The sequence below is a fragment of the Pongo abelii genome, chromosome 10 (genome assembly GCF_028885655.2).
Source record: "Pongo abelii isolate AG06213 chromosome 10, NHGRI_mPonAbe1-v2.0_pri, whole genome shotgun sequence".
In the NCBI taxonomy this organism is placed as follows: Eukaryota; Metazoa; Chordata; class Mammalia; order Primates; family Hominidae; genus Pongo; species Pongo abelii.
In genome coordinates this window covers 26,709,894-26,726,049 of record NC_071995.2, presented here as the reverse complement: position 1 = coordinate 26,726,049, position 16,156 = coordinate 26,709,894, and positions in this window count along the sequence as shown.

The window sequence follows — 16,156 nt, the reverse complement described above, 5'->3', positions numbered from 1 at the left end:
GCCCTGTTATGTGTCATTTACTAAGTACATAGGGACAACTAAGACAGGGTTTTTATTCCAGAGAATGGGAGAAAAGATAAACATAGGAACAGGTAAATTGCAGTATCACTTGATAGATGGTTTAATAACATGAGAAACCAGCAGCTATGGGCTCAGTGATGGGAGTGAGTAATTGTGGCTCAGGAAATGCTTCCGGTCTGAGATGGGTCCTGAATAACAGGAATTTGCCTATCAGAGTTGGTGGCATTAGAGTGGGTGTTCCAAGTCTAGGGAGCAGTATGTGTAAGAATTAAAATATTCCTCTAGGCAACTGACAAACATCTTCCATGAGGAGATACCAAGATATGACGATTTTCTTCCCATTTTCTAAAATGTCACATCTCGGTAGCTCAAGCTAGAGCATTTGGTCATCTGCCAAACGCTTTGCAAAATGTTTTGGTTCCTGTGACTCATCATCACCAAAAGCTAATTGGCTACTATGACTCATTTTCATCCCTATTGGAATTGTATCTCTGCATAAACTCATGTTTCTGCACAAAGCATGCCATCGAGTGGATTGACTAAATACTCTTGTTAAGGACAATACCAGAGAGTCACTAAGGATGATTGTCACATTTTAGATACTGTGCTCCAACATCGATTTCTGTACTGCCAGGGAAACCGTCAGGGAGTAATAAACTGGGATTGAGCATAAGCAAAATATAGATAAACAAAGTCCAAATGAGGCAAAGAGCTTCATGCAGCTGCTTTTTTATATAAACCCAAGAAGGTACTATTAAAGCAAATACACAATGATGCACTTTAAAAGCTAAGGGTCCACAATTAATTAGTAACACTGATAATTCCTTTCTGTCTTCACGACTTCATAGAATCAAAAGGAATGGAGTTTGAGAAAAAAAAAAAAGCCTGTTTATCTAAACTGTCTCTTTTGTTTGATCATTTAAAAAACTATTTTCAGTTTTCAGGTAAAAGACCATGTCACTGTTAAGCAAAAGTCTTATAAGAAAAAACAAGGGGTGAGAAGATACTTTTAAAAATATATGTATTATCTTAGCTTCCCTAAAATGTAAGTCTCAAACAGCATTGAAAACAACAGGAGCTCATTATACTGTTGTTTTAATGACAGCATAAAAATTGTAAACTACCTAAATGCCATCAATAGGGGATCACATTAATGAAATGTGGAATAGTCATCAGGAAACACAATGAAGCAGTTGAAACAAAACTAAATCCACATACATTAACATGGATCCAAAATTTGATGTTGAAGGGAAAATGCAAGATGGAAAATATGTGCACATGATATTATTTTTAAAAATATAAAATATTACTACATATTACTTATACATAAAAATGGATTGGAAGAATATAAACGAACTCAGTGATTACTCTGGGGAAGGGAGAAGGGAATGAGAGATGACAGTGTAGGGGATGTGGTGAAGATTAAAGTAGATTTAGCTTTATATTTATGGTTAGAAAAGGACAAAGCAAAATATTGAGTTATGACTTTGCTGTTCTTTTTGCATTTAAAGTAAAAATGGGATTCTTTTTTCTGCTTCATAACTTGCTTTGTGTCTTCCCATTTTCTTTGTCATCAGAGATTTAAACTGGTCTTCTCATTTCAACTTAAGACAGAGACACTCTATTAACAATTTTTTTCTTTTGTTTTGTTTAATTTCAACTTTTATTTTAGATTCAGAGCATACATGTGCAGGTTTATTACATGTTGCATGATGCTGAGGTTTGAAGTATGACTGATCCTATCACCCAGGTAGTGAGCATAGTACCTAATGGGTAGTTTTTCAGTCATTGTTCTCCTCCATTCCTCCCCACTTTTGTAGTCTCCAGTGTCTATTCCCATCTTTGTGTCCACGTGTACACAAGGTTTAGTTCCCACTTATAGATGAGAATATGGAGTATTTGGTTTTCTGTTCCCACGTTAGTTCACTTAGGAAAATGGCTTCCAGCTACATACATGTTGCTGCAAAGAACATGATTTCATTCTTTTTAGGGCTGCATAGTATTCCATGACGTATATGCACCACATTTTCTTTGTCCAATCCACCATGGATGGGCACCGAGGTTGATTTCATGTCTTTGATATTGTGAATAGTCCTGCAAGGAACATATGTGTACATGTGTGTATTTGGTAGAATTATTTATTTTCCTTTGGGTATAAACCCAGTAATGGGATTGCTGGATTGAATGATTAGTTCTGTATTAAGTTATCTGAGATATTTCCAAACAGTTCTCCACAGTGGCTGAACTAATTACATTGCCAACAAAGTATAAGCATTCCTTTTTCTCCACAGCCTCACTGGCATCTTCTCTTTTTTGATTTTTTAATAATAGACATTCTGAGAGGTGTGAGATGGTATTTCACTGCAGTTTTAATTTGCATTTCTCTGATGATTAGTGACATTGAGCATTATTTCATGTTTGTTGGCTGCTTGTATGTCTTCTTTTGAGAAGTGTCTGCTCATGTCATTTGCCCACTTTTTAATGGGGTGGTTTTTATTTGTTGATTTGTTTATTTTTTATTTGTTGATTTGTTTAAGTTCTTTATAGATTCCGGATATTAGCCCTTTGTTGGATGAACACTTTGTGAATATTTTCTCCTATTCTGTAGGGTGTCTTTTTATTCTGTGATAGTTTCTTTTGCTGTGTAGAAGCTCTTTAGTTTAATTAGGTCTGACTTGTCAATTTTTGTTTTCGGCGTGATTGCTTTTAAGGTCTTAGTCATAAATTCTTTGCCAAAGCAGATGTCCAGAATGGCATTTCCTATGTTTTCTTCCAGGATTTTTATAGTTTGAGGTCTTACATTTAAAACGTTGATTCATCTTGAATTAATTTTTGTGTATGGTGAAAGGTAGAGGTCTACTTTCATTCTTCTGCATGTGACTAAGCCAGTTATCCCAGCATCATTTATTGAACCAGGAGTCCTTTCCTCATTGCTTAGTTTTGTCAATATTGTCAAAGATTAAATGGTTGTAGGTGTGTGGTTTTATTTCTGGGTTCTCTATTCTGTTCCATTGATCTATGTGTCTGTTTTTGTACCAGTACCATGCTGTTTTTGTTACTGTAGCCTTATGGTATAGTTTGAAATCCAGTAATCTGATACCTCCAGCTTTCTTCCGTTTGCTTAAGATTGCTTTCACTATTTAGGCTCTTTTTTAGTTTCATATGAATTTGAAAATTGTTTTTCTAATTCTGTGAAAAATGTCATTTGTAGTCTGATAGGAATAGTATTGAATCTGTAGATTGCTTTGGGCAATATGACCATTTTAACAATATTGATTCTTCTAATCCACGAGCATGGAATGTTTTTCCATTTGTTTGTGTCATCTATGATTTCTTTCAGCAGTGTTTTGTAATTTCCCTTGTAGAAATCTTTCATCTCCTTGGTTCAATGTATTCCCAAGTCGTTTATTTTATTTTTGGGGCTACTGTAAATGAGATTGTGTTCTTGATTTGGCACTCAGCTTGAACATTATTGCTGTATAGAAATGCTATTGATTTTGCACATTGGTTTTGTATCCTGAAGCTTTACTGATGCCATTTATCAGTTTTAGGCTTTTGGCGAAGTCTTTAGGGTTTTCTAGGTATAGAATCATATCATCAGTGAAAACAGATAATTTGACCTCTTCTTTTCTAATTTTGGATGCCTTTTCTTTCTTTCTCTTGCCTGATTGCCCTGGTTAGAACTTCTAGAACAATGTTGAATGGGAGTGGTGAAAGTGGGCATCCTTGTCTTGTTTCAGGTCTTAAGGGGAATGATTCCAGCTTTTTCCTGTTCAGAAAGATGTTGGCTGTGGGTTTGTCATAGATGGCTTTTATTATTTTCAGGTATGTTCCTTATATGCTGAGTTTGTTGAGGGTTTTTATTATGAAGGGATGTTGGATTTTATTGAAAACTTTTTCTGTATCTATTGAGATAATCATATGGTTTTTGTTTTTAGTTATGTTTATGTGGTGAATCAGATTTATTGACTTAGGTATGTTGAACCAACCTTGCATCCCAGGAATAAAGCCTACTTGATCATAGTGAATTAACTTTTTGATATGCTGCTGAATTCAGTTTGCTAGTATTTTTCGAGGATTTTTGCATCTATGTTCATCAAAAATATTGGCCTGGCTGGGCGTGGTGGCTCATGCCTGTAATTCCAGCACTTTGGGAGGCCGAAGCGGGCAGATCACCTGAGGTCAGGAGTTTGAGACCAGCCTGACCAATATGGTGAAACCCTGTCTCTACTAAAAATACAAAAATTAGCTGGGCCTGGTGGTGAGCGCCTGTAGTCCCAGCTACTCGGGAAGCTGAGACAGGAGAATTGCTTGAACCTGGGAGGCGGAGGTTGCAGTGAGCCAAGATCATGCCTGGGCAACAGAGTGAGACTCCATCTCAGAAAAATTAAATAAATAAAACTGGCCTATAGTTTTCTTTTTTGTTGTATCTTTGCCAGATTTTAGTATCAGTGTGATAATTAGCTTTGTAGAATAAGTTAGGGAGAAGTTCCTCTTCCTCAGCTTTTTGGAACAGTTTTAGTAGAATTGGTACCAACTCTTTTCTATGCACACAGACTAGAAAATCTAGTAGATAGACAGGAATTTGAACTGCTGCCCTATCACATCTCTGCTCCAGAGCTCATGAATCCTAGATCAGATGTACGCTGTAGCCTTTTTCTGAACCACAATGTAGTTGAGAGCCTCAGGGATTGCTTAATTTGCGATTCTCCGTGGCAGTGGTTTTGGGGCAGAACTTCATCACTCAGCCTAATTAATACAGATGGCATTGTGGCTCACCGTTCTCCAATGTGATAGCACTATATCTTCATGTAAAAGGGGTTAGGGGGCCTCCGCCTTTGGGCCTGTGCAGGGGTATCTTGGTTGTGGTGATATTGGCTGGGTGGGTGGGTCCAATCTCAGGCCCTGGGAGAAATGGTCAGGTGTCAGCAGAATTGGAATGGGGTTCTCCAACTCCCCAGCCCCTAAATGGCCAGCTGAACAGTGTGTATGAGTCTTGACGGGGCTGGATCGGATGGAGCCTGAGTTGCTGGTTGTGATAGGGAGGGGCAGGCTGGTCCCTGAGTCACCAGCTGAACCTCATATAGGGTCAGGTGGTGGGATCTTGAGGGAAGATCAGAGGCCTGTGAAGGTAAGGTTTTCACAGTTGCAGTGTTCATACATGGGCGGTGTTGGTGCACTGGAAGTCAGAAAGCAGCAAGCCCTGTTGGGAAGGCGCAGTGGGGTCATGGCCTCTCTGCAGGGCAGCTGCTGGCTTGCTGGAGACTCCCCAAAGCACTCAGCCTTTTCGTTCCCTCACCAGCCTGGGGGCAGCAGCGGGAGGGCACTGCAATGGCAGCCAGTGGCAGAGGGCCTGTTAGCTGCCTCTGGGAGCTCCACCGCAGAGAAATGCAGAGCCCTGGCCATAGGACTGACTGCACTTCCAAGCCCAGGGGCCTTGCCTGGAAATGCGCAGAGTGGGCAGGAGCTTGCAGGAAAGACAGTCTGACCTCCTGTCTGTTGGGTGGCTGCGGTGTGCTACAGGTGCCTGTGAAACCAATCAGGCTCCATGTTCCTCCTCCCTAGTCTGGGGGCAACAGGAGAAGGTACCACAGAGTGGCAGAGGGGCTGTTGGTTACCTCTGGGAGTTGCACTGCAAAGAAATGCAGAGCCCTAATGGGCCAAAGTGCTCAAGTGGGGTGCGGTGGCTGCGCTGGGAGCCTAGGCCAGGGGACCTTTGCTGGGGAGGAGCAGCAGAGACAGGGCCTGCAGTCTGACCCCTTATCAACACTTATCCTGGGAGCGTGTGAAGGAGCCTGCCCTTCTTTTTTGGTGGAAGTAGGGCAGCTGGCAACAGGGTGCTCAAGGATCCAAGGTCTGTGGGGCTCCACTTGGGCTTCAGCAGTGGCTCTGCCCTGACTCCAGGCAGCTGTCTGTGTCAGTCTGGAGGCCCAGGGTGGGAGGTTAACAGGGGCAGGGCGAGCGCTTAGGAGGAATCTCTCACACCCAGGATTGCAAAGGAGCATGGGGGAAGTGTGGGTCCCTGGGAATCTCGCTCACTCACCCTTTACCCTTGGTGGGGAGTCTCCCCAGCTCCACAGCCATCCCAGGTAGTCAGCAGCCCTGCTTTACTCTTCTCTGTTCTCCGTGGGTCCCGTTGCTTCCTTGATGAATCTCAGCGTGGCCTCCTGGACAATCCACTTGAAGAGCTAGGATTTACTCTCCACTCTCCTCTCCGTGAGAGCCGTGTGCATCAGCTGCTTCCAGTCAGCCATCTTGAATTCTCCCCTACAACGTTTTTAATCAGTCAGAGTTCAACCAGAAAAGTAGAAATTGCTTTCAAAACTGTACAGAAAACCATTAGCACTGTAAACCAGAGAGTATCTGAGACAAGTCTCAATCAATTTAGGAAGTTTATTTTGCAAGGTTAAGGACAGGCCTGTGGCAGCCTCAGGAAGTCCTGACAACATGTGGCCCAAGGTGGTCAGGGCACAGCTTGCTTTTATACATTTTAGGGAGACATGAGACATCAATCAACACATGTGAGATTTATATTTGTTCCCTCGGGAAAGGCAGGACAACTCAAAGCAGGAAGGGGGCTTCCAGGTTATTGGTAGATAAGAGAAAAACAGTTGCATTCTTTTGAGTTTCTGACTAGCTCTTCATTGAATTTGCAATTTACAGGAATAGTCACTTATGCCTTAGTCTGGCCTAGTGAAATGATAGGGCAAAAGAAGCAATGAGATATGCAATTTGTCTCACATGAGCAGAGGGATGATTTTGAGTTCCGTGTGTTCTTTGTCCACAAGGAATTTCCTTGTGGCCAAATTGTGAGGGAGGAGGGAGGTATGTGGCTTTTTTTTTTTTTTTTTTTTATCTTAGTAGCTATCTTTTTTAGGAATAGAATGGGAGGCAGGTTTGCCCTAGGCAGTTCCGAGCTTGACTTTCCCCTTTGGCTTAGTGATGTTAAGGTCCTGAGATTTATTGTCCTTTCACAGTACATAAAATTGGATGCTTGCAAAACCCTTGGAAGAATTGGGAGTAAAAGTTCTAGGGGGTGGAGGACCACTAGCTTTCATTTTTAGCTGTAGATTTGCTCAAGAGAACCAGGATGTTCCTGTTCCTGTCCAGCAGTCAGGACACCAGGGACTAGCATTGAAAGGGGTGAAAATAACGTCAAGTGCTAAGACAACATCTTCAACACCCCTTAGTATCTAAAGGTCAGACATGCAGTTCTCTTTAGTCATTTTTTTCTTAGCTGGGATTAAAAAACAAATTAGGTGTTCCACTGGCCTTTCATCCTGTGCGATGGAATTGAGCAAGGAGGAATCCAAGGACCCCTAGCTAGAGCAGAAACTTTTTTCTTAGCAGAGGTTGTAGACCACCTCTTCTCTCTATGAGGCAAAGCTGCTTGCTAATTACATAAGCTCTTCTCTCTCTTAAATAGGCAGATGCTGCATCTTTTGAGACTGCCAAATAGATGAGTTGATTGTGTCTCCTAGCTCAATGCTGAAGGGCACAAGCAGATGGCGTCAGGGTTTGGTGGAAAGAGCCCCAAATCCATAGTTCAGAGACTGTTAGTTTCCTCTGGGAGCTCTACTCCAGAGAAATGCAGAGCCATGGCCCAATCAGAGTGGCACAGAGACGTAGATCCTATCTCTGGCCTTATCATTCCCTAGCTGTAGGACTTCAGGAAAATCAAAATCACTTAATCTTTCCGGAAACTTGAAGTTCATCATGATTCAGTGCTTCCCACCCAGCTCTCAAATTTAAGTTGTACTGTGAGAGCATCGTAGCAAGACTAAATGTCACTCTTATCAGCCATTATTCTCAGCTTATGAAATTTAATTCAGATTTTCCTGTAGAGAATGAATAATTAAATATTAGTTATTCTGGACACTTGTAAACTGAATACATCAGATTGTGCCTACCTCCACAGAGAACCTCCACACTATACTGAACTATACATGTAAACAATGTTTCTTCACTTTCTAGAACTTCAGATCCTAACTGTTTTCATTTTTTAAGGGTTCAAAGAAGGGAACAGGTTTCAAATGTTGACAGCTCTTCCTTTAAAAAATCAGCAAATATTTTTCTGAACTCTTCATTTCCTGTATAATATCCTTTTCTGATGTAAAAAACAAAACAAAACTAGAGTGTTTGTTATGTTTCACTGAATTATTACTAATTTCCCCCACTTTATTCTGTAAAAACATGTGTCATAGCGTCCTCAATCCATATTGTATGGGTTGATTTAGATGAGTATTACCATCTAAAGCCCCACTGCCCTCTTCTCACAGGCAATATCCCAACTTACTCATCTCTATACTCCCTGTGCCTAGACCAGTGCCTCGCACACAGGAGGACCTCAGTGAAGGTTTATTGAATGAATAAATAAATGATGAACAAATTATGTCTCCCAGGCTACAGAGATGCTTTCTCTTCACTGATTACTGTTACCATCTTTCAATTCAACACTGCACCTGGCTTGGGCCTGGAGGCTCATGTCGGAGGAGGACACAGACTACTTTAGCTACAACTTCTCGGAAGAAATCAGGAGGCATGATTTTGTCCATCTGTTTGTTTTTGGATTTTCTTTTCTTACTTTATTTTTGAATTTAAGAAATATAATGATGCAGGGCAGGCAAGCTCTAAATTGGAGCTTAGCCAGGGAGGGTTCTTGGCTTCACTCAGGAAAGAATTCAAGGGCAAGCAGATGGATAGAAGAAAGCAGCTGTATTGAGGCAGTGGTGGTACAGCTCCATGACTGCTCCTGCAGAGCAGGGCTACCCCACAGACAGTGTGCTGACAGCAGCAGCTCAGGGGAGCTCTGCAGTCACATTTATACCCACTTTTAATTACATGCAAAGTAAGGGGCAGATTATGCAGAAATTTCTAGAAAAGTGGTGATAACTTCTGAGTTGGATCCTTGTCTTGCAAATGGACAGTAACTTCCAGACATTGTTATGGCAATGGTAAACTTCATGGCCCACTGGTGGTGGTGTGTTATGGAAAGATATTTCTGGCCCATTTCTGTTTTAGCTAGTCTTCAGTTTGGTCCAGTGGTCCAGGCCCCACCTCCAGAGGTGATTCTCACCTCCTCCCTCAACAGGACAGAGAGAAAAAGTCATGAAACATAAATGAGGCATTTAAGGACTATTCTAAGCCAGGCATAGTGCCATGGACCTGTAATCCCAGCTACTCAGTAGGCTGAGGCAGGAGGATCGTTTGACATCAGGAATTCAAGATCAGCCTGGGCAACATAGTAAGACCCCATATATATATATATATATATATATATATATATATATATATATATATATATGAACTATTATAAAATGGACACCCACATAGTTACCACCTGGGTAAAGAAGCAACACATTGCCAAAATGCCCAGAACTCCTCAAGTGCTGCTTCCAATCACAATCCTTTCTCTTCCTCTAAATGTAGCTACTATCCTGACTCTATGGCAATCACTCTTTCCTTATAATGTTTCCTCCTAAGCATTAATCTCTGCATATTATAAGTTTCTGTTGCCTGTTTTTTGAACTTTGTGTAAATGGAATCACAGAGTAGGTTTTCTTTTGTGTCTGTCTCCTTTCAAATAGTAAATTAGGTCATTGTTACTTGGAATCAAGATTTTCAGCATAAGCAATACAATTGTAAAATAGAAGCTGAGTAAAAAGCATGTGATACTAAATTCAAATTGGAAATATCAGTATAAAGTCATGAGTGTTGCTTCCTTTTAAAATATACATTTTGTAGCTCTAGCATGAAAAAGGCCTAAAAGTAATGATCAGCATAGGAGCAACACACTATCCTAGAACCCAAATTGTAGTCTCTAAAAGGAACCAGGAATCCTTAAAAAATGGCTCATTCCAGGTCTGAGGCAGGAAATGTGTGAAGTAAACTTGGAACCAGACAGCAAAGAAACTGTTAAAGACTACTGGGTTTAAGTCTTCATTGCCGACTGAAGAGTACCATGGATCCAAAAAAAAAAGGAAAAGAAAAGAAAACTTGATGCTCAAGATTAATAATAATAATAGCAATTGACTGAAACATATAAAATTAGGTGAAAATCCATGAGCTCATAATGATACTTAAAAATACTGAAAGACTGGCCGGGCACGGTGGCTCACGCCTGTAATCCCAGCACTTTGGGAGGCTGAGGCAGGCGGTTCACAAGGTCAGGAGATCGAGACCATCCTGGCTAACACAGTGAAACCTCATCTCTACTAAAAATACAAAAAATTAGCCAGGCGTGGTGGTGGGTGCCTATAGTCCCAGCTACTCGGGAGGCTAAGGCAGGAGAATGGCGTGAACCCGGGAGCTTGCAGTGAGCCGAGATCGCACCACTGCACTCCAGCCTGGGCGACAGAGCAAGACTCCGTCTCAAAAAAAAAAAAAAAAATAACTGAAAAAAACTAATTGGCCGCCTTTAAGGAATGTTAGAGTGTCAATTTATTATGCTGAAAACTAAAATATAAAGAGAAAAATCAAGTCTTCCTGTACAAATTGTTTTTCATGGAAACCAAATAGTTGAATAGGTAAAGTTCTTTATGAAAGAATTGCAAGTCATAAATGCCTAAAAATAACAAAATTAAAATATCACCTTTTTTTAATTTAACTTTTATTTTAAGTTCAGGGGCGTATGTGCAAGTTCGTTATATAGATAAGCTTTTGTCATGGGGGTTTGTTGTACAGATTATTTCATCACCCAGGTATTAAGCTTGGTACTTATTATTTATTTTTCCTGATCCTCTCCCTCCTGCAATCTCCACCCTCTGATAGGCCCCAGTGTTTGTTGTTCCCTCTATGTGTTCATATGTTCTCATCATTTAGCTCCCATATAAGTGAGAACTGCGGTATTTGGTTTCCCCTTCCTGCGTTAGTTTGCTAAGGATAACGGCTTGCAGCTCTATCCATGTCATTCTTTTTATGACGGCTGCATAGTATTCTATGGTGTATATGTACCACATTTTCTTTATCCAGTCTACCATTGGTGAGCATTTCAGTTGATTCCATGTTTTACTATTGTGAATAGTGCTGCAGTGCTGCAATGAACATATGTGAGTTTGTTTCTTTATAATAGAATGATTTATATTCCTCTGGGTATATACCCAGTAACACAACTGCTGGGTTAAATGGTATTTCTGTTTTTAGGTCTTCATGGAATTGCCACACTGTCTTCCACAATGGTTGAACTAATTTATACTCCCAGCAGCAGTGTGTAAGTGTTTCTTTTTCTCTGCAACCTCGCCAGCATCTACTATTTTTTGACTTTTTAAAGTAGCCATTCTGACTGCTGTGAGATGATATCTCATTATGGTTTTGATTTGCATTTCTTTAATGATCAGTCATGTTGAGCTTTTGTCATACGCTGGTTGGCCACATGTATGTCTTCTTTTGAAAAGTGTCTGATTATGTCCTTTTCCCACTTTTTAATGGGGTTGTTTGTTTGTTTGTTTCTTGTAAATTTAAGTTACTTATAGATGCTGGATATATTAGACCGTTTTCAGATGTGTAATGTATTAGTCCATTTTCATGCTGCTGATAAAGACATACCTGAGACTGGGAAGAAAAAGAGGTTTAATTGGACTTAACGTTTCACATGGCTGGGGAGGCCTCAGAATCACGACGGGAGGTGAAAGGCACTTCTTACATGGCAGCGGCAAGAGAAAAATGAGGAAAATGCAAAAGCAGAAACTCCTGATAAAACCATCATATCTCATGAGACTTATTCACTGCAGTGAGAACAGTATGGGGGAAACCGCCCCATGATTCAAATTATCTCCCACCAGGTCCCTCACACAATATGTGGGAATTGTGGGAGTACAATTTAAGATGAGATTTGGGTGGGGACACAGAGCCAAACCATATCATTCCACCCTGGCCCCTCCAAGTCTTATGTCTTCACATTTCAAAACCAATCATGCCTTCCCAACAGTCCTCCAAAGTCTTAACTCATTTCAGCATTAAATCCAAAAGTCCACAGTCCAAAGTTTCATCTGACACAAGGCAAGTCCCTTCCGCCTGTGAGTCCGTAAAAACAAAAGCAAGCTAGTTACTTTCTAGATACAATGGGGGTGCAGGTATTAGGTAAATATAGCCATTCCAAATGGGAGAAATTGGCCAAAACAAAGTGTTATAGGGCCCGTGCAAGTCCAAAATCCAGCGGGGCAGAAATCCTTACAGATATGTGGATATAAGCATATGTTTCCCTGCTCTGTCAGCTGAGAAGTCCTTGAAGCAGTGATATCCCAGCAGCAATGAGCAAACCTAGAGGAGCCCAGATCATAGTTTCTAGTATCATTTTCCAATAAAGGACCCAGAAATGACTGATTCCAGAACTGGGTGAGAAGTAATATATAAGATGGGCCTGAAGCACAGTTACGGAAATGCTCAAAAGATGAACAAATAAACAAAAACTCCCAATGATAGCAGTATGTCAAAGGGACACAGGAATCAACTGCAGGTGCTCCTAATAGCCAAAGAAGGAACAATTTAAGCAACGGAATAAATAAGTATTTATAATCCAAGATATAAGATAACTATCCATGAGTACATACTGATATAAATAAATGATTGAATAAATAAGTAGATAAATGCAGGAGAATAGACAAATTTCTTGGCAGAAGAATTCTAAATAATTTATCTTGAGAGTTCACCTTAAAGAAGGTGAGGCTTTATTTCTCACTCTTTTAGTGTGGACTGCACATAATGATTTCCTTCCAAAGAGTACTGTATGGAAATAGGGTGGAAAGGACAGCTTTGCAGTGAAGAAACTGACAAGCGATCAAGGTTAACATCAACAGTGACAAATCATGCTGATAGTATGTACCATTGATATGATGTGAGGGGAATGGCACTTCTGTAATCTTCCTTTCCAAACCCCCAAGCCTCAATCTGAACATGAGAAAAATATCAGAAAAGTTCCAATTAAGGGATATTTTACAAAAATACCTGACCAGTGTTCCTCAAAACTGTCAAGATTATAAAAAACAGAGAAAGTCTGAGAAAACCCACAGCCAAGATGAGTTTAAGGGTACATGACAACTAGATAGAATGTGGTATCCTGGATCTGTTCCCAGGACAAAACATGGATATTAGATTTTTTTAAAACTAAGGAAATCTGTATAAATCATAGACTGTCATTATAATAATGTATTAACATTAACATTCATCAATTGTGGCAAATATACCATACTAATTTAAAGTGTCAATCATAGGGGAAACTGGCTATGGAGTATATGGGAACTCTCTATGCGCTCTTTGTAATTTTTCTGTAAACCTAAAATGCTTCCAGAATAAGAGGTTTATTAAACAAGAAAACGATGTATAGGCAACAAAAAGGTGGGGTTTTTTTTGTTTTTTTTTTTTCTGAAACGGAGTCTGGCTCTGTCGCCCAGACTGGAGTGCAGTGCCGCAATCTTGGCTCACTGCAAGCTCTGCCCTCCCAGGTTCCTGTCATTCTCCTGCCTCAGCCTCCTGAGTAGCTGGGACTAGAGGTGCCCACCACCACACCAGGCTAATTTTTGGTATTTTTAGTAGAGATGGGGTTTCACCATGTTAGCCAGGACAGTCTCCATCTCCTGACCTCGTGAACCGCCCGCCTCAGCCTCCCAAAGTGCTAGGATTACAGGCGTGAGCCACCGCTCCTGGCCAACAAAAAGTTTTTAGGGAATCATTCTGAATCCTTTTCGGATGGAAAGGCTACGGCTGATGGAAAGTGGAAAGAGGTATGGATGAAACAAGATTGACCAAGACTTGACGAGCGATTAAACTGAGATTGTGGGTATGTGAGAGATGACTATATTTTTCTAAGGTAGAAGTTGTGTTTTTATATTCCCTGTAACGCGCACCATTTATCAGCATTTATAGATTTAACATGGGGGAGATAAATGTAATGAGGCTTCTTAGTCAAGGACAGTCACACGTTCCTCAGCAAACATCTGGTATTTGGGATCAGGGAGTATGTCACCGTGTTATGGGACATAGCAATTGCTTGGTACATCTGTGTTCAATACAGCGAACTTTACCACTAAGCAGATTATAGCCATGATGCCTTCAAATCACACAAAAGACTCCTTCTGCCTCAAAGAAGATCATGGTTCTTCATTTACTTTAAAATTTAGTCGAAATTCCAGAAGATCCAGTAGAGGCCAGCTTAATTGTTAGTTCATAAGAAACTTCACTCCATGAGTCTTAACCAAATGAACATATTCTAACACATTTCCTGCAAAATAAATATTTTACAGGTTTTACTTTAACCTTGATAGTCAAATCCAGGTAAAAACTTCAGGGCAAGCTAGTGATATCTAATGCATCTACCCTATGGTGAAAATACTTCTGTTTTTATGACTTCTATATGAACAATTATAAATTTCTCCGTTCCTGACCTTCCTTGCCATTTTGATATGAAAATACTTTTAAAATAGCATTTTTACGTGCAATAAAATGATTCATTACTCATATGGGTACAGCAACTCATTTCGTAATTTAGGTAAGAGAATATATTTGAAATAAGGGTGAACCTTATTATGCTAACGGTTTATTCTCTCTTACATTTACTATTTTCTTTTTTTTTAAGTCATGGCTTAACATATATTTATTTTAAATATTCAGTTAAATGTGTGTTTCTTCCATAGGGAATGATAAAATTAATAAAATTGAGCACTGAAGTTTTTGTCAAATGCCTTGGTGAATTATTATTATTAAATAATGCAGAGATGACCTTTTAGAATATTATAACCAGTAGTATCTGGGAGGTAGAATAATGTAGTGCTGCTTTTTTACAAATTTACTCCACATAACTCTAGTTCTGTGGACTGTTAATAGGTTTTATTTGCTGAGGTTGGGGGAAGTCCTGAGGTCAAATAAGTTTAGAAAGCATTCTATTAAAGTTGTTTACCATAGGACTTTTAACATGCTGATGGATATTGTGAATCTTAAGGAGGGGAAATAGCCTACAACATTTCTTAGATTGATTTGACCACGAAGTACCTCATATTTTCTGAATCACCTTGCAGCACCACACTTACAATAGAAAGAGTAGAGGGCAGGCTGGGGAAAAGAGGTGTGTATACATTCTAGAGGCATAGAGAGTTCAACCTGCACTGAAATTCTCACTCTGTTGCTAACAAGTAGGATGTTGTTAGGCAAGTGGCCCTCAGTAAGATTAATTTTAATCTGTAAGTAAAGATGATAACATCTAATTTGCATTGTTTTCGTAAGAATTACAAATAATTTAGATGAGTTCTGTTATAGATTTTGATATAAAAGAGTGTGGTAGACCATAGCTCTCACTGTAACAAGTAGTGGGGGTGAGGGGAGATGGATAAACTGAAAAAAAAAAAAAAAAGAAAAAGAAAAAGTTTAATGGTGTGAAGAAGTCTGAAAGTCTGGAAGACTTAAATTCCAGATACAGAAGAGCCTTTTCCTCTCTGGTGACATTTGCCGAGTTTGGGATGGGTAAACGATTGTGTCATAAGAAGAGGGTTTCTTCTTCCAAGACAAAGGAAAATCCAGCAGAGTTTCTAATAGCCACATTAGCATGACTGATACATTGGAATCCAGAGGATCTCCCAAAAGCATATCCAGTCCTCTGCACCAGTCAGCCTTTACCCAGAAGACTTTTGATAACTGCTGGGCTATAGGTAAAGTTGGGGTACTCTTGGAAAGGTAGAAGGAGATCTCCATAGTCTCTGAAGAATTATATCCCAAAGTCAAATGGAGAGAACAGCTGTAATGAAAAGCAAACCTATTTTATTATCAATATATTGGAAAATAGATGAGAACTGAAACCACCTAAAACTGTAACCCACCCTCATCCCAACTCAATTTCTGATGAGACTGAAGCAATTGGCCTTCAAACATACTGCCTGGTAGAGGGAAAAATGTGCCCTTTCTAGAGGGAAATACATGTATTTCCGTATCTACACATCTTTTTAAATAATGCCCAGCATAAAGTTAAAAAATAAAAAATAATTTATGCAAAGAAGCCAGTAAATGTGATTTGTAATCAAGAAAATAATAGAAGCAGACCTATAGATGACCCAGAGGTTGGAATTCACAGACATATTAAGATTGCTATTATAAATATGTTAAATAAAATAGAGGAAAAGATGAACAAAATGGATAAAACTATGAAGAATTT